This window comes from Rousettus aegyptiacus, unplaced genomic scaffold, assembly GCF_014176215.1.
Source record: "Rousettus aegyptiacus isolate mRouAeg1 unplaced genomic scaffold, mRouAeg1.p scaffold_m13_p_6, whole genome shotgun sequence".
Taxonomy (NCBI): Eukaryota; Metazoa; Chordata; class Mammalia; order Chiroptera; family Pteropodidae; genus Rousettus; species Rousettus aegyptiacus.
The window spans coordinates 30,536,729-30,552,461 of record NW_023416309.1 but is presented as its reverse complement, the minus strand read 5'-3'; the positions used below and the strand labels follow the sequence as shown (position 1 = coordinate 30,552,461).

Here is a 15,733-nt window from a genome sequence, read left to right as displayed (position 1 = left end):
GTGTTGATGCTGTTATTTACAAAGTATAGTGTTAGAATTTTCTTTTATTCAAGCCACCTTTTCAAATATGTAACAACTTGTCATCCCACTTTATCTTTGAACATCTCAGATAAGTACATAAGTTCCTTGGTGTCATGTAGGGGTGCCATCCTTGGGTGTCTGCGTGGTGGAGATTTTTATTCTAAGATACATCTGAGATGCTCACCAACATTTCAAAATGAATCTTCGGCTATTACCAGTAAATATTTGAACTACTTGCCTTTTTCATATTACGATGTTGCCGTGCTGATGTGGTGTACCCTACATGGTGATATAATCACCGATCATACACCAGTTCAAGGATTCCAGAACCAATATTTAAAGAAAGCATTCTGCTCTTTGGCCTTTTAAATCGAAACCAAAGATCAGATTTGGCCAACTTTGGAAGCTGAGGACAGTTTTGGTGTGTCCTTGAATATACATAGAAATATATATTTTATTTCTATAGATTTAACACATAATATTTCTGAGATATGACTGAGAATGTTTTGAATCTAATTAGTTTTTTAAAAGTACAAATATCATATGTCAGAAAGACATGTCTTCTAAATGTAAGAAAGTATTCTACGGGCAAAGATATCCAATAAAATAAGTAACCTAAGGTGCAAAAGAAAAACTGTACAAACATTGTTTTATTTTAATTAGTAATATATACATAACATAAAATTTATCATTTTAACCATTTTTAAGAGTACAATTCAGTGGCATTAAGTACCTTCACATTGTTATGCAACCATTACCACCGTCCATCTTTATTTTTCCATCATCTCACGCTGAAACTTTGTACCCATTAAATAATAACTCTCCATTCTCCTCTTCCCCCAGCCCTGGCAACCAATCATTCTGCTTTCTTTGTCTATGAATTTGACTATTCTAGGTACCTCATATAAGTGCAATCATACAGTGTTTGGCCTCTTGTGTCTGGCTTATTTCACTTAGCATAATGTTTTCGAGGTTCATCTATCTTGTAGCATATATCACAATTTCCTTCCTTTTTTAAGGCTTAATAATATTACATAGCATGCATATACATTTTATTCATTTATTCATTGGTGGATGCTTGAATTACTTTTACCTTTTGGCTATTAGGAATAATGCTGCTATGAATCTGAGTCAAATATCTTTAAATAGGCTTTTTTTTTTAAATAAGAAAAAATATATGCTTTTTTATGATCAGGTCTATTAGAGGGATGCCATATTTAAGTTTGGTCAAAGAAATGCCTACCTCATGGACAAGAAAACACTTTTAACAGTATTCAGCTGAAAGCATTAGTGTTTGCCCGAGGTCAAGAAAGCAGTTTCACAGTACTTGAGAGCAGTCTCACCAGTGAACTTGGCAGCAACCTTGAGTGACGCCTGTCAGCGTTCTTGGAAAACAGCCTGGTGTTTTCATATCTTGCTCTGATAGCTCTTGCCTGTCAGTACCTCGAGAGGGACAATCTGGCAGTAGTGTTGTTTTCTCAGCTCAGTCTTCGCTGGTAAAATTCTCATCAGAACCCTTTCTAGATATGCAGATATGATTGATTTAAATGGTTTGCTCATCTGTGACCCTTGCTCCCTGTGACAGCTCAGGAATTTCTGTTTGGGGATGACAATCAGTCTGTTTGGGAGGGGAAGCTGAGGTTCTGGGCTGCAAGCTGTGTGCACACAGCGAGCACTCATGATATAAACTTGTAAATTTTTCCGAATCTGTGTGGTGTAGAGGAGAGCTGATGGAGAATATAGAGCAACATGTTTCCCCCCCACTCCTTTTGGTGGTCTGCTGGCTTGGTGTGCAGTCATCTTGTAGCAACACGATTTAAGCACTTCTTTATGGAAATGTAGAAAGTTGAGGTTAGCTTCCTGTTTTGTAGACAGAGAAGTGAAATATTTTGTACTTTTACAGGCTAGATAAGAATCGGATGTGACTAACCATAGTTTAAACAATGCCAGTCAAGTCTGTTTATGCTGCCCACATTTTCTAAAGGTATGTGATGTATCTGAAGAGGGAGGCCCTTTGTGGATTTACATTGTGGATCGTATTTTTATATTAAAAGTCTGTTTTCTTGCTGTACGATCTTTCTTTTGTTTAATCATTTTTTGGCATCTGTCAGCGTCTTTTTACTGATAGGTACGTGTACAGATTTGTAGAGTTCTGGAGTGGATTTTATAAAGTTCTTAATTTAAATCAGTGACCTCTAGAACAAAATAACATACATGTTTGATAATCATGTAATTTATATATTTAGTTAATCACTTTTGGCAATGAGTCAAGTATTCTACTTCAAAGAATTATTGTAGTATTACCTGAATAAATTTTTTGGTTTAACATGTAAGATATAATCAGTGATGCATCTCTGGGAAAAAAAGGTAATTGGGAACCTTTTCTACCATTAAAATTTTGAGTGTAACTAACGAACCTGGCACTGCATCAGATATCTAGGCAAACAATTGCCAGTTTATAGTTGAAGTATTTTACTTTATGCATTTGGTGGCTGACTGGAAGTGTGGTTTTGAAGGTGTGGAACCTGCTGCATTCTGGCCGTCTGCTAAGTCATAGTTGTGGTTCTGCCTGGGCTGTATGGGGTGGTGGTGAGAGTGTGGCAGAGATGCAGGGCTCCTGCCTGCGTGCCCCATGAGAGACCAGAGGTACCACGTGCTCTGTGTCTTTACTGCTGCCGGGTGTGTTAGGGGAAAGTTGGCCCCACTCTCCAGGAGGTTATGATCAAAAGAAGAACACCAGCAAGTGTCTCCAGACTATTGCATCTTCCAGTTTCTACTCAACCCTTTTTAATCTGAATGTTCCCTTTGTTCTGTGTTGAGATCGACAATCTGGCATTACTTTGATCCTTTGGCACTAAGTACTTCTTCATCCTCCTCTTTGGAACACCCTTCTTTCATATCCTTTCCCTCTTTGGGTCTTTGGGTCTTAGAGGCTCTCCACCCTTCTGGTCCTTTTATCTTCCCAGTGGCTTCTTCTTTGACTCCTTCCCTGGTACCTTTGCCTGACTCTTACATTTAAATGTGTGAAGTTCAGCCCCCAGCTTGTGACGTGCAGCTGGGTCTAGGCAGGCTCACCCAAGGGGAGCAGTTCCCTTTCCCTGAGGTGGGGCGGCAGGAGGATGGGAGGTCCAGCTGGTAGAGCACTGGTTTTGACTCATAAAGTTTCTTACTGTCTGGGAGGTATAATCAGAGCAGTTTAGGTCTCTTAAACTTAGACCGCTTGGGAAAAGTAATGGAGAAAGTGCAGAGCCTTTTGTGCACTGAGCCTCTATTTTAGGAATAAACTCTAGGGGTCAGAAATATTGATGTATATATTAAATCTGACCTTTCTCATTTTCTTGTCTGTACTTCATTTCCAGAATAGTTAATGTGACTCCTACTGGAATAAACAATGGTATGTATTTCAAGTCGTGGGCTATCCTTAATTTTTGAAAATGCAGAAAATAGTAAAATCTCAACCTGCTTACATACACTCTAGTTCGTTGCACTCCTTTGTCTGCATGTAGAAGACCAATTTTATATACTCCACACAGTAACAAATGTTTAAAGATAAATAGTATTAGAAATGGACTTTAATCTTTTTTTTTTTCTCCCAAGTTTGTTGCCTTTAAGTATTATGGCTGTTCAATTTAAAATAGTTATGCAATATTTCTTTTATGATTGTAGAGGATTGTACAGTCTAGTTTTCTTTACCACTTTTCTTTATTGCTTTGAGTTTACATTGGAGGTACTGTTTCTGATACTGTATACCTCAAGACTGATTTCTTGGATTTTTTCTTTTAATTTATTGAACTGCCAGGTAGAAATTTTTTAAATTAGAGTCACTCATTTATGGACCAAGAAGCTTATGAAAAATGAGAGAGGGAATATCAGATATTGGGAGGCATACATTATGGTGTAATAAAAATGAAACCAAGCCTTCTGACTTGTGGCAGAGATGGGTTTGGGTGCCCCGCCCTGCCAATTACTAGCAATGCGATGTTGTTCACATTACTTGATTTGTTTTGAATCTTAATTACTCATCTGTAAAATTGGATAATAATACTTATCATATAGTTTTGTTACAGGATTGTCTCTGTAAATCCCCAGCACACTCTAGACATAGAGTGGTGGTTATTACTAGGGCTTCCTTTCCTAAGGACAAACTATATTAGAAAGTGGTTATGTTTTTCCGTTTTTTTTTTTTTTTAATCATTTACTGTTACAGAGGATATGGAGGTAGATGAGGAAAATTAAGATGGACCAAGAACCTCATTTTATTGTTCAGTTGAATTTATATTGTTTAAATCAGTGCATTTTTATCTTTTCTCCTGTTTGCTTTTTTAGCAGAGTATAATGTTTAAAATAGATCCCAATTAGATTTCTCTCTCTAGAACCTTTGCACATGGAAGCAGTTTGACTAGCAGGTTCTTTCTCCAAGGAGTAGAAGCTTTACATTTATTTTTTTCTTGTTTTTATTATGAAAATATTTTAAACATAGAAAAATATAGAGAATAATACAATAAACATGTATACCCAATTCCTAATTTTATGTTATTTTTAAACAACTATTCCGTCTCCACTGGACTGTAGGTTCAGGGACCCTGCTGTCTGGTTCAACACTCTCTCTGTGCCTAGGACAGTGCTTCGTGAGTGGGTAGGCTCCAAACAGACACTGTGTATCTTTCTCCAGCAGCTACCTTCTTCCTAGAAGTTAACACTATTGTAAGATAGCAAGCCATAGAGGAGGGAGAAATAGCATGCTAGGGTCAGCCATAATATAAGGTATGACAAATACATGCAGAAATAGCTCCTAGAGGAACCAGAACATTATCCTTGCATTTGCAGAGTCAGAGTGGCTGGTTATCGGAAGTAGCCATTGGAATGAACTTTAGGAAGCAGAGTTGGGGCAGGGCTTTGTCGGGTGCCAGAACAATGAGTCAGAGCTCAGTAGTGGGGACAATATTTCTTGAGATTTAAGCTAGGTAGACAAGGGTGGCCTGGATTCAGAAGGGAGTCACAAAAGAAGATAGTGGCCAGAGAACAAGACTATTGAGCCCTTGTTACATATAACTAAAAGTCATAGGCCCTTAATGGAGTAGTATAACATACTAGATGAAGACCTGACCTGGAAACATACCATCCTGGATTGAAGTTTAGTTCTCTCTTTGTTTAGCTCTGTGACCTGGGGTAAGCAATTTACCCTCTCTGTTGTGATGGTTATACTCACTTTGGCTACTGAGAAATTAGGAGCATAAAATTGAGTTCTTGCCTAGAAATTCTACCTTGTTTTAATAAGTTCTCTTGCCTGTGGGAATTCAAAATAGGCAGCTAAATGATGAGAAAAGTGATCTTTTTTGGTTGGTCATAAATGTACAGAGTGACCTCATATACATGAAATCATGAACAAAGTGACATAGTACAAAGTGGCACAGTACAAAGTGAACTCATCTTGCCTGCTAAATCTGTGCTTTATAATATCTTGTAAAAAGACTATTCCTCATCTTGGTCATCAAGACAGAACTAGGGAGTCATCTACAGTTCCTTTTCCTCTACCCCTATATCTTTCTGGTTACCAAAGCAAGGTCATTTTACCTCTGTGTTATCTCTTGCATTCCTCCATATTTTTAGTCTCTCATCACTTCCTGCCTGGATTTCTACTTAGCTAACTACTTCTGGTCTGTCTTCAATCTGTTCTCTCAGCTGCTGTCATAGTTCTTTTCCTAAACTGCAAGGGTGATCATTTTAGACCCCGCTTAAACATGTCCGTGGTTCCCGTTGCCCTTAGGAGAAAATCTGAGCATCTCGGCTGAACACGAGTCTCCATCATTTGTCCCTTGTCAGCCCCTCTCACCCACCTTTCTCCTTATCTGGTGGTTCCTTGTTTTCACTCCCCCTGCCCACTTAGAATGCCTTTCCTCTGCTTCACTTGTCTCATCTCATTTTTTACGACTCAGCTCAAGCATTGTCTCCTCTGTGAGGATCATGGCTGCCATAACCCACACAGCAGTCTGGGTTGGTGTTTCCCCCATTTTTGCTGCAGTAATTCCATCAAGCACAGTGGGTTGTGACTGGCTACAAAGCTATTTCCAGAGTGAACACAATTGGAGAGCCTATTTTGTTAAAAACAAAACAAATAACTAATCCTTCATAGTGCCTAGCATGGTGTCTGACACACAGGCTTTTGAAAAGATTAGTAGAATATAAATTAATAAGAAATTACTTTTTTATTATCCTGAAACAGGAGGATAGATGCCTTTTCCCACTACCTTTCTGTTATATCCATTCCAGCATCTGGCTCAACAGCCCAGCTGTGATAGAAGAGAAGCGTATGGTTGACTTGAAAGAGGCAGTTGGGATGTGATTATATGTGTTTGAAATATATTTACTCCCCTTTCCCCCCATACAGAATAGCAGTAATGACATCTTGTATTTGTCTTTTTATTTGTATTTTTCTCAAGTGCCTCCACAGACATGATCTCATCCAGCACAGGGCACTGATAGCCAGAGTGCTAGATGGGAGCACCTGGTTATCTCCCTTTTATAGATGCAGAAAGGAAGATAAGGAGTGAAGAAATTTACCCAATGTGAGTTGTTAGTGGTAGAGAGACCAGGCTTTGAGCTCAAGTCATCTGCTCCTCCTCCTCTTTCATAATCAGCAAAACTAGGTTATGTCAGGTGGATATTTTCATATTTAATGATCAGAAAAGAAAATCGGCAGAAGTAGTAGTGCTGCAAAAGTTTTCTGCATATTAACTTTTCTTGCAGGTGTCAACCTATGGTCACTGGTGCTAATTCAATGCCAACAGGAATCCCCAGTTGAGGTGCAGTGAAGAAGTAAACTTAATTCAGTGCAAATAGCTCAGTTGTGATACAGCACGGTTGAGGAACAGCACAGCAGTGTTACAGCTCAATTATGAAGCAGCATGCATGGCTGTGGAATGACGGTGAGGTGGCTCTTGGGTGAGTCCCCTCTCTGTGTTGACAGCTCTGCTCTGCCCTGCCTGCCCTATGCCCTGCTCTGCTCTGCTTCCCCTACTCATCTCTGCTCCGCCTCCTCATCTCTGCTCTGGGTCCAATGATATGTGGTTGGTGATTCATCTTTGGTGTTTCCACTATAGCCAGGGAAGTATAATCTCTAGTCTTTGGTGGAAAACAAAATGCACTCTAAGCTAGAGGGGAGCTGACTTATACAGAGATGGTTCTCTGATTGGTCCATTCTTATGCGGATGAGGACTCCGAAGCCTCACAATTTGATTTGTCCAAAATGTAGTGTCCCGATTGGTCAGAATGGAGCCACTCTACTTGGTGAAGATGCTGATGGGGACATACCTGTGCAGCTGATTAGATGGGGAAACCTTCACTCCTATTGGTCAAAATAGAATTCCAGGAATTCCTTTACAAGGGCTGCCTCAGGTGGCAGGAACACAGTGCAGGCAGGCAGTTCAGGGCAGGCTTCTCCTTGAGAATTTTGCAGTGAGAGGCCCCTGTTTAGAAATGACTGCTAGTCTCTGCTTTTAAATTTGAGTTTGGTTAGCCACGAGTAGTCCTCCTGGATAGGTATCTTCTTTCTCAGGGTTCACACAGGTATACTTTTTAACTGTTAATTTCTCTAATCTTCCTTCAGTTCTGGTTAAGTGCTCAGAGTGGTATGTCTCACTGGGTTCATTTGGCTGAAAGAGCTGAGGACCTATTACATGGCGTTCTGGGCCTGCTCTGGGCAGAGGTGAAGGATTTGTCACATTTCAGTTAGTCTGTTTGGGAATATTATTGACCTCAAGCTATTTACCTGCTTCACAAACTAATAAGGAGACAACAATAAAATCCGAGTCTTTCTTAAATTGTATTCTTTACATTCTATTAAATCCTTTAAAAATGAATTTTTTTTTTCTATTCTAGAATTCTGGAGTCTTTAGATAAATGGGTCAGTAGAACTTAACTGTCATTTTTAATTTCCAGGAATTTCTAAATTTTGAAAATTATAACCTCTGAAGTAGGCTATTGCAAGAAAACTATACTTGCATGTTTTATTAATTTCTGGACTGCTAACAGCAAAGATGAAGGCACAGTGAGATTGAAAACGCAAGGGCAAAACAATTAGAGCACAACTAAGATATATGCAGACAACATGCAAGTTTTGATGGCAGTCTTTTTGTTACTTATTTTTTTTTTTTGGCAGTCACTTTTGATCTCTGAAATACTTGTGTAATATTGTTAAAAAATTGTTTTTCAATTACAGTTGACATACAATATTAAATTAATTTCAGGTATACAATATAGTGATTAGCTGCTGAGTAATTTACAAAGTCATCGCCCCGATAAGTCTAGTACCCACCTGACACCATACAGAGCTATTGTAATATTACTGACTGTATTTCCTATGCTGTACTTCACATCCCTATGATTGTTTTTATAACTGCCAATTTGTACTTTCCCTTTTTCATGCATATCCCCAACCCTCTTCCCATCTGGGAACCATCAATTTGTTTTCTGTACCTATGAGTTTGTTTCCGTTTGGTTTGTTCATTTGTTTTTTTTTTTTTTTTAGATTCCACATGTAAGTGAAATCATATGGTATTTGTCTTTATCTGACTTATTTCACTTAGCATAATATCCTCTAGGTTCATCTATGTTGTCACAAATGGCAAGATTTTATTCTTCTTTATTTTATGGGTGAGTAATACTCCATTATATACATGTTCCACATCTTTTTTTATCCACTTGTCTATTGATGGATACTTAGGTTGCTTCTATATCTTGGCTTTTGTAACTAATGCTGCAGTGAACATCAGGGTACCTATGTCTTTTCTAATTAGTGTTTTGGATTTCTTTGGATAAATACCCAGAAGTGGAATTGCTAGGTTATATGGTAGTCTTTGTTTTATCAGTCCTCATTCATCTCGATTCCTTTGGCATTTGGTTCTTGAGTTCTTACAGCCCTTTGCCCACTGCCCCATTTGAAACCTGTTTTCTTAGCTTCTATTATGCAAGAAAATGGTATTCTGAGTCTCCTGTCTTTTCCCTGTTATTGGCTACTCCAACACCGTCACTCTTATCATCCACACATGTTAGTGTTTTTCACTTTTGTTGCCTGATGGCATTTGTGTGAAGGCATGGCTATTCTTCCATATTTGGGTATTTCTACTTATTTGTCCTGCTGTCTTCACAGATTCAATAGCTTAACAAACAAATCAACCTTAGAATATTTGTAGTAGGGAAGGACCTTCAAGATCATTTGCTTCCTTGTCTCATTTTAGAATTGGTTAAAGTGAGGCTCAGAGAGGGTGATGTGGTTTGTGCAGTTTCACAGTTATCATTTGGTGAAATCACCCTAGTAGCTGAGGTTCTGAATCCTCTGTACCGCTCAGAGCCTCTGTGTTGACTTCTCACACACAGACTCTTCATGGTCTCCTGTACCATTTTTGTTTCCTCCACAAGGAACTTCAGAGTTGCTTGACCCTCACATGTCACCTCTTTTTCCACAAGCCAAATGTCAAACACCCATTCACAAAGACCTACCAATACTTTCTATGATTTAAAAATTTTACTTTTTAATAATTAAAATTTACCAACAATAAAATTCACTTTTTTTGAACACATAGTTCTGAGTTTCAACACAGGCAGCATATAGAACAATTCGTCACTCCTCAGATTCCCTGATGCTGCCTCTTGGCAGTCAAACCCTCCCCCATCCCAAACTGCTGGCGACACTGATCTTTCCTCTGTGGCTATAGTTTTACCTTTTCTAGAATATGATATAGTGAGATTATATAGACTGTACCCTTTTGAGATGGCTTCTTTCATTTTGAAATTGAAATTCATCCACGTTGTTGTGTGTATCTATAATTTGTCCATTTTTATTACTAACCAGTATTCTACTGTATGGATGTACCACAGTTTACTTACTCATTCTCCCATTGCATTCCCACCAGCAGTGTGGTAGTCCTCGTTGCTCTACAGCTTTGTCAGCATTTGATATTGCTAATTTTTAAAATTTAGCCATTCTGATAGGTATGAAATAGTATCTCATTATAATTTTAATATTCATTTTCCTATTGATTAATGATGTTAAATATCTTTTCATGTGTTTATTTGCCATTTCTCTGCCCGTTGTGTATATCTGTATATCTTCTGTCTATTACGGTGTTTTTATACCCATTATTATTATTATAACCCTATTATTCCAGGTGATTATTGTGCTTAGCTTTTTATATTAAATTGTTATCGACATATTCACAGTATATTCCAAGGGTCAAGACACTGAGCTAGGAACTTTATATGTGTAATCTTATTTTATCCTTACAAAATTCTCAGGAGATAAGTAGTATTTTCTATTTTTATGGAGGAGAAATAAAGATCCCATGTTCAACAGATATTTATTGAGTATCTATCATATGCTATGAGCTAGTTATTATACCCATTAACTAGTTCTGTGAGTTTGAGCAAGTCATTTAATCTCTGAGTCAATTTTCTTATGTGTTAAATAAGGATCTATATCACAATATTTTTTCTGAGAGTTATTGAATGAGCGTTTTAAGGAAGAATGTAGGAAATATGTTTAGCAGAAGGTTTGGCCTATGGTATATTCTGAGAAACCATTAGTAGTGACTTCTATTCTCTTCCAACACCTTGTCCTGTACTGAGGCTTTTTCTCTCGTTCACTGACTACCTCCCTCTGGAAAATTGCTCCTTGTTGGATCTCCTACCCCATTCTGCATGAAATATTAGAACCAACACACAAGTCAGCCTTTTTTAAGGAATGCACTCTTCTGTTTCCTCTGTGTAGCCTGCTAGCTTGCTGAATGTTTGCTTCATTTGGTCAAGAAAGATGGGATTAGACCAATTTTGCAAAGCAGACTTACAATGCTACAGTTACTACTGCTCCCTTATTCCTTCCTTAAATGCAAAGGAGACCAGCTACTGTGGAAATTGCTGGTAGCTAACTTGAGTGTTCTGTTTCTAAATTCACACGTCATACTTTAAATACCTAATTTTAGGTATGGCAGATGGGGTCCTATGGAGGAACCTTATCTCTCATCGCAGTGGTATACGGACTATTGCTGAAATTCTTCTTGTCATTTACTAGTCATTTAATCAAGTTTTTTGTTATTGGCTAGATAATTTGGAATGATTTCCAGGAAACTGGAAATTCTATGAAGAGATGTTGCTATTTGAAACAAGTGCTGAGATTTTCTAAAGTCAGTGACACAAAAGTTAAATAGGCCGGATGTCTTACTTTGAATCCGTTCCAACTCCCATGTTTATGTAAAGAATGTCTAACTTTTACTAATGTCATGAAGGGTCGATCTAGTTGGCAAGGTTATTCTGTTTGGAGTAGGACAGAAAGAGGAAATTATAATATTAGTAAAAAAAAATCATGATACAAAGATGTCCTTTTACAAATTGTCAAATCATCTATCATAGAGTATGTGAAGCTTTGTATGTGGAAGCAAAGATATTGTTAAAATTGGCTTCCTGCATTTTCCTATTAGATAGCTAGAGCACATTTTCATTTCTTCAGTTGTTAGGCATATATCTGGTGCCTGCCATGTGCCAGGTCTCTTTAATGGGTTAGTCTCTTTAATCCTCATAGCAACCCTTTGAAATAAAAGATAGCCCCGTTTTATAGATGAAAACATTGCACGCAGAGACCATTTGACCTGTCCAGTGTAACCCCCCATAAGGAAGTGGTGTCAAGCCCTGGTTTTCTGACTGTGCCTGCTGCTCTTATTGGCGCCCACTTTGCCTCAGTCTGCCTGCCATGGAGGTATGGCAGCTGCTGCCCACTGCCCATCAAGAACACCAGCACATGTTCTCCCAAGATGGCACCTGCTTCCTTTGTGGGGGCTTTTCTAGGACCTAAGGTCAGGCTTGCCTACCACAGATCTTGGGATTAGGGAATTTTATGTTGTCCAGAGGCCCGTCGTAGAAAGAGCATGAACTTTGAAATCAGAGACAAAGTCCAAGTGATATCTCCACAATTTCATTTTATTGCCTATGTGATTTTGGTCAAGTTACTTCAATTATAAATTGTTTTAGTTATACAATGGGAATAATACATGCCTGGTAGAGATACGGAGAGGATTAGAAATAATCTTAGCAAGTGCTTGGCACACTGTAGATGCTTAGTTACTGGTAGCCACTCTTATTGTCACCTTTGCAGGGACTTCTGGCTGGCCTTGTGGAGGATGAAGAAGCTATCTGCGTAGTGACTAAGAATATGGATTCTGGAGTAAACCGCTTATCAGCTATGTGATTGTGAACAACTTAATTACTTTCTGTGCTTCAGTTTCCTCCATCTGTAAAAAGGGTGTAATAATAGTTCCTACCTTATAAGGATAAAAGATTGTAAAGAGACAAGGTCTAAAGGACCTCATTTTGGTCATCTAGTGGCATTGTTTTTTTCAGTGACACGATATGAGCCTCCTTGAAATTTACAGAAATATTTCTTCTCTCCTTCTGCTCAAATTGAAAGAATTTCTCATTTTTTGTATCTAATGCCAACAGAAATTTTTGATATTATGTTTTTACTCGAAATACAGATAAATTATAAAATTACTCTTGCCACTTAAGAAATTGAATTAACTAAATCTAAAAAGAACATGTAAGTATTTTTTGTAGAATTACTACATATGAAATTAGGTATAGTAAATAACAATCTTACCATATAGGTGAAAATACAAAAAAAATCTCAGCTCTCTGTTAAAAAAATAAAAAGACTTAAAATATGATTTCATTGAAATGATTTGACTCTTGGGCTTTAATCTTGAATTTGGCTGGGTTGAATGCGAGTTAATTTTTTTCCCACTTGAGGTGACAGCGATAAGATGGGACCGTGGATATGAGTCTACCAGGAGGAAAATACTCTGTGAATTTAACATCGGTCTAGAAATCCAATTTGACTTATCCCTGTGGGCAGTGTGTGGTGCTGCCTGGGTCTGCATCATGATTCTGAAGTCCATACTGATGTCCTGTGACTAATATATTCCAGTTGTCTGGGTCACTGCTTTGGAGTACTATTTATTTGCAGTAGTGATGCTATCAATAGGAAAAGCTTTCCCTTTTGTTGGTTGAAAGCTTTGCTGGTAATTAGCAAAACAAGCATGTCCCTTATTTGGAGAGAGACTGGAAAAGTGGCTTAAGAGTCAGTTGTACACAACCGCTTTGGAAAACAGTTTGGCATTTCTTAGGAGAGCTGAACATGTGCAAACCCCAGCCTAGCTCTCTTCTGCTAGGTATGTGCCGGGTCCTCCAGGAGAGGAGCACTAGAATATAAATGACAGCATTATGCGTAGTAGCAAAAACTGAAAAATTCTCAGATGATCCTCAACAGTAGAATAGAGCAGTAAATTGTGGATATGTTCATATAATGAAAACTATATAGTGGTGAAAAATCTGTTACAGCCGCATGAGTCAACAGGGATGAATCTCTGATTCTTAAGAGGCAGAGTCTGAAAAGAATACATATAGTCTGGTTTTGTTTATATTAGTCTTAAAACCAGGCAAAATGCAGCAACATATTGAGAATACAGACGTGGTAAAACCATAAAGAGGAGCAAAGGAATAATTAACTTAGACGTCAGTCTGGTGGTTATCTGTGTGCGGGGGAGGTGGGGGAGAATGGAGGAGGAGAGGTAATCAGGAAGCGGTACTAGGCACATGGGATTTACTTTATAATTCTCTTATCTGGTGTTCTTATATATACGGTTGACACTGTATAACAAGTTATCCCAAATCTTAGCAGCTTAAAATACTAATAAACATTAATGATCTCGCACAGTGTCTGTCTGTATGGGTCAGGAATTCAGGAACAGCTTAGCTGGTGGTTTTAACTTAGGATCGCATGGCATTGCATTCAAGATATCAGCCTAAGCAACCATCACCTGAAGGCTGGACCAAGCTGGATGTTCTACTCCTAAGAAGCCTTACTCCCTTGGCTGTTCGGGAGGCCTCAGTCCCTCGCCGCTTGCCCTGTCTTTAGAACACTTGAATGTCCTCATGACATGGCAGCCAGCTTCCCTCCCAAAGCAGAGTGAGAACAGAGCTGCTCTTTGACCTAGACTTTGAAGTCGCACTCCAGCATCTCCCCAATATTGTACTGGTTATACGTGCCAGCCCTATTCAGTGTTAGGAACCCCTAATAATAGGGGACAACACAAGAGCATCAGTATCAGAGGCAGGGATCATTGTGGCCATCTTGGAGGCTGGCTGCCATGGTTATGCAGTTTTTAATGTATTTTTCACAATGAAAAGTTGTTAGACAAACTAAATTGGTAAGCTTATTTTTCTTGAGTAATGATGCAGACATTCATTTAAATAGGTGCTGAATATGTTACCAGTTAGCATGGGGTTGAAGAAGAGCCAGTGGTGTAAACTGGGTGACTGAGTGGCCTGGCCTGCCTGATGGGAGTGTGCGGGGGGTGCTGAAGCTGGTAGGAAGGGCAGCGAAGAGAGGAATTCAGTAACATACCAGAATGTGTGGTATAGAGATGAGACTATGTGTGCCTGGACTTCAGTCTACTCAACCCAGATCTGGTGGAAATCTGGGATTTAGGATTTTGAAAAGAGTACTCCAGACCAAGGGCCATCAGTGCTTTCTGGGCCCACTGTGATATAAAATCCCTGCCAACTTCATACATTCTCCCAAGCCATCTTGAATGAAAAAAGAGAGAGTCCACTCCTTGCTCTCTTCCCCCACTTGTAAGGGTGTAGCCGGAAATGAATGGGCAAGTAAGGGTAGGAGTTTCATCTTAAAAATTCATGCAGTCATTGCATTCTACTCCATAATACATATTTGTTTTATTATTAACAGCTTTTAAATTATTGATTAGCTTGTCCTCACCAAAATCTTTGAGTAAAAGTGATGTCTCCAAAGGTGCATCATGTTTTTTCCTTGGTTTTGTGTAGCACTTAGCATAACTTCTTGGTTAGTGTTCCTGGGTTCTCAGTGCTTCAGTATATGAGGCATTGAGTGATATCCTGTCTCTTTTGTGGGTTGCAGTGTCCTTTGAACAGGTGTTCCAGCCCCCAGGTGAAGAGGCAAGTAAGAGAGGTTCTCTGGATTTTTAATCAAGCTAATGATGGAGGAGACAGGACTGAAAGCCAGGTGCAGGGGATCCCTAACTAGCTTTCCTTAGGGTTTTCTATGCCAGCACCTTCACAGGTATAGACCTCGATACCTCTAAACCTCTGTGCTTGCAGAATTTTGGTGACCGGCAAATGAGGGGTCAACTTAGGCCATCGTATAGGGACACTACTTTCTTTCTAACTATAATTTTAATTTTTTTATGCTCCTTCCTTCTTTATTGATGGAGCAGTATCTGTGCCATTATATTCTAATGTATTTTTATAAAAATGAATGGAAAATCTTCAACAGCAAATGATAACTGCCTTTTGTTGTGGCAAAGATAAGAATCATCATCGGTGCCATGTGATGTTGGTTTTCCTTCTCTTGGCTAACAGTGTGCTCTCTGTTAGGGAACAAGAAGGGAGAAAAATGAAATACACACACACACAAGCACACACACACATGAAATGTCAAAAATACAGTAAGGTTTATAGTGTTTAGAAAGGTATAATTACTCATCGTAATTATAGCTATTGGTAATCATAGTTACAGTATTAATGGTACTATTAAGAATAGTAATATATACTCTCAGGCAACACACTGTGGCATGCCCCCGCTTCCCCAATGGCAAGTGAGTGTGTTATTTGGCTCTTTTGCTTTGAGGCT

General features: G+C 38.7%; 1 protein-coding gene across 1 annotated transcript in view; it reads left to right on the top strand.

Moving 5' to 3' along the window:
* Positions 1–15,733, top strand: part of SGMS1 (sphingomyelin synthase 1) — a 256,756-nt gene that overhangs the window by 15,125 nt on the left and 225,898 nt on the right. The window lies entirely within an intron of this gene.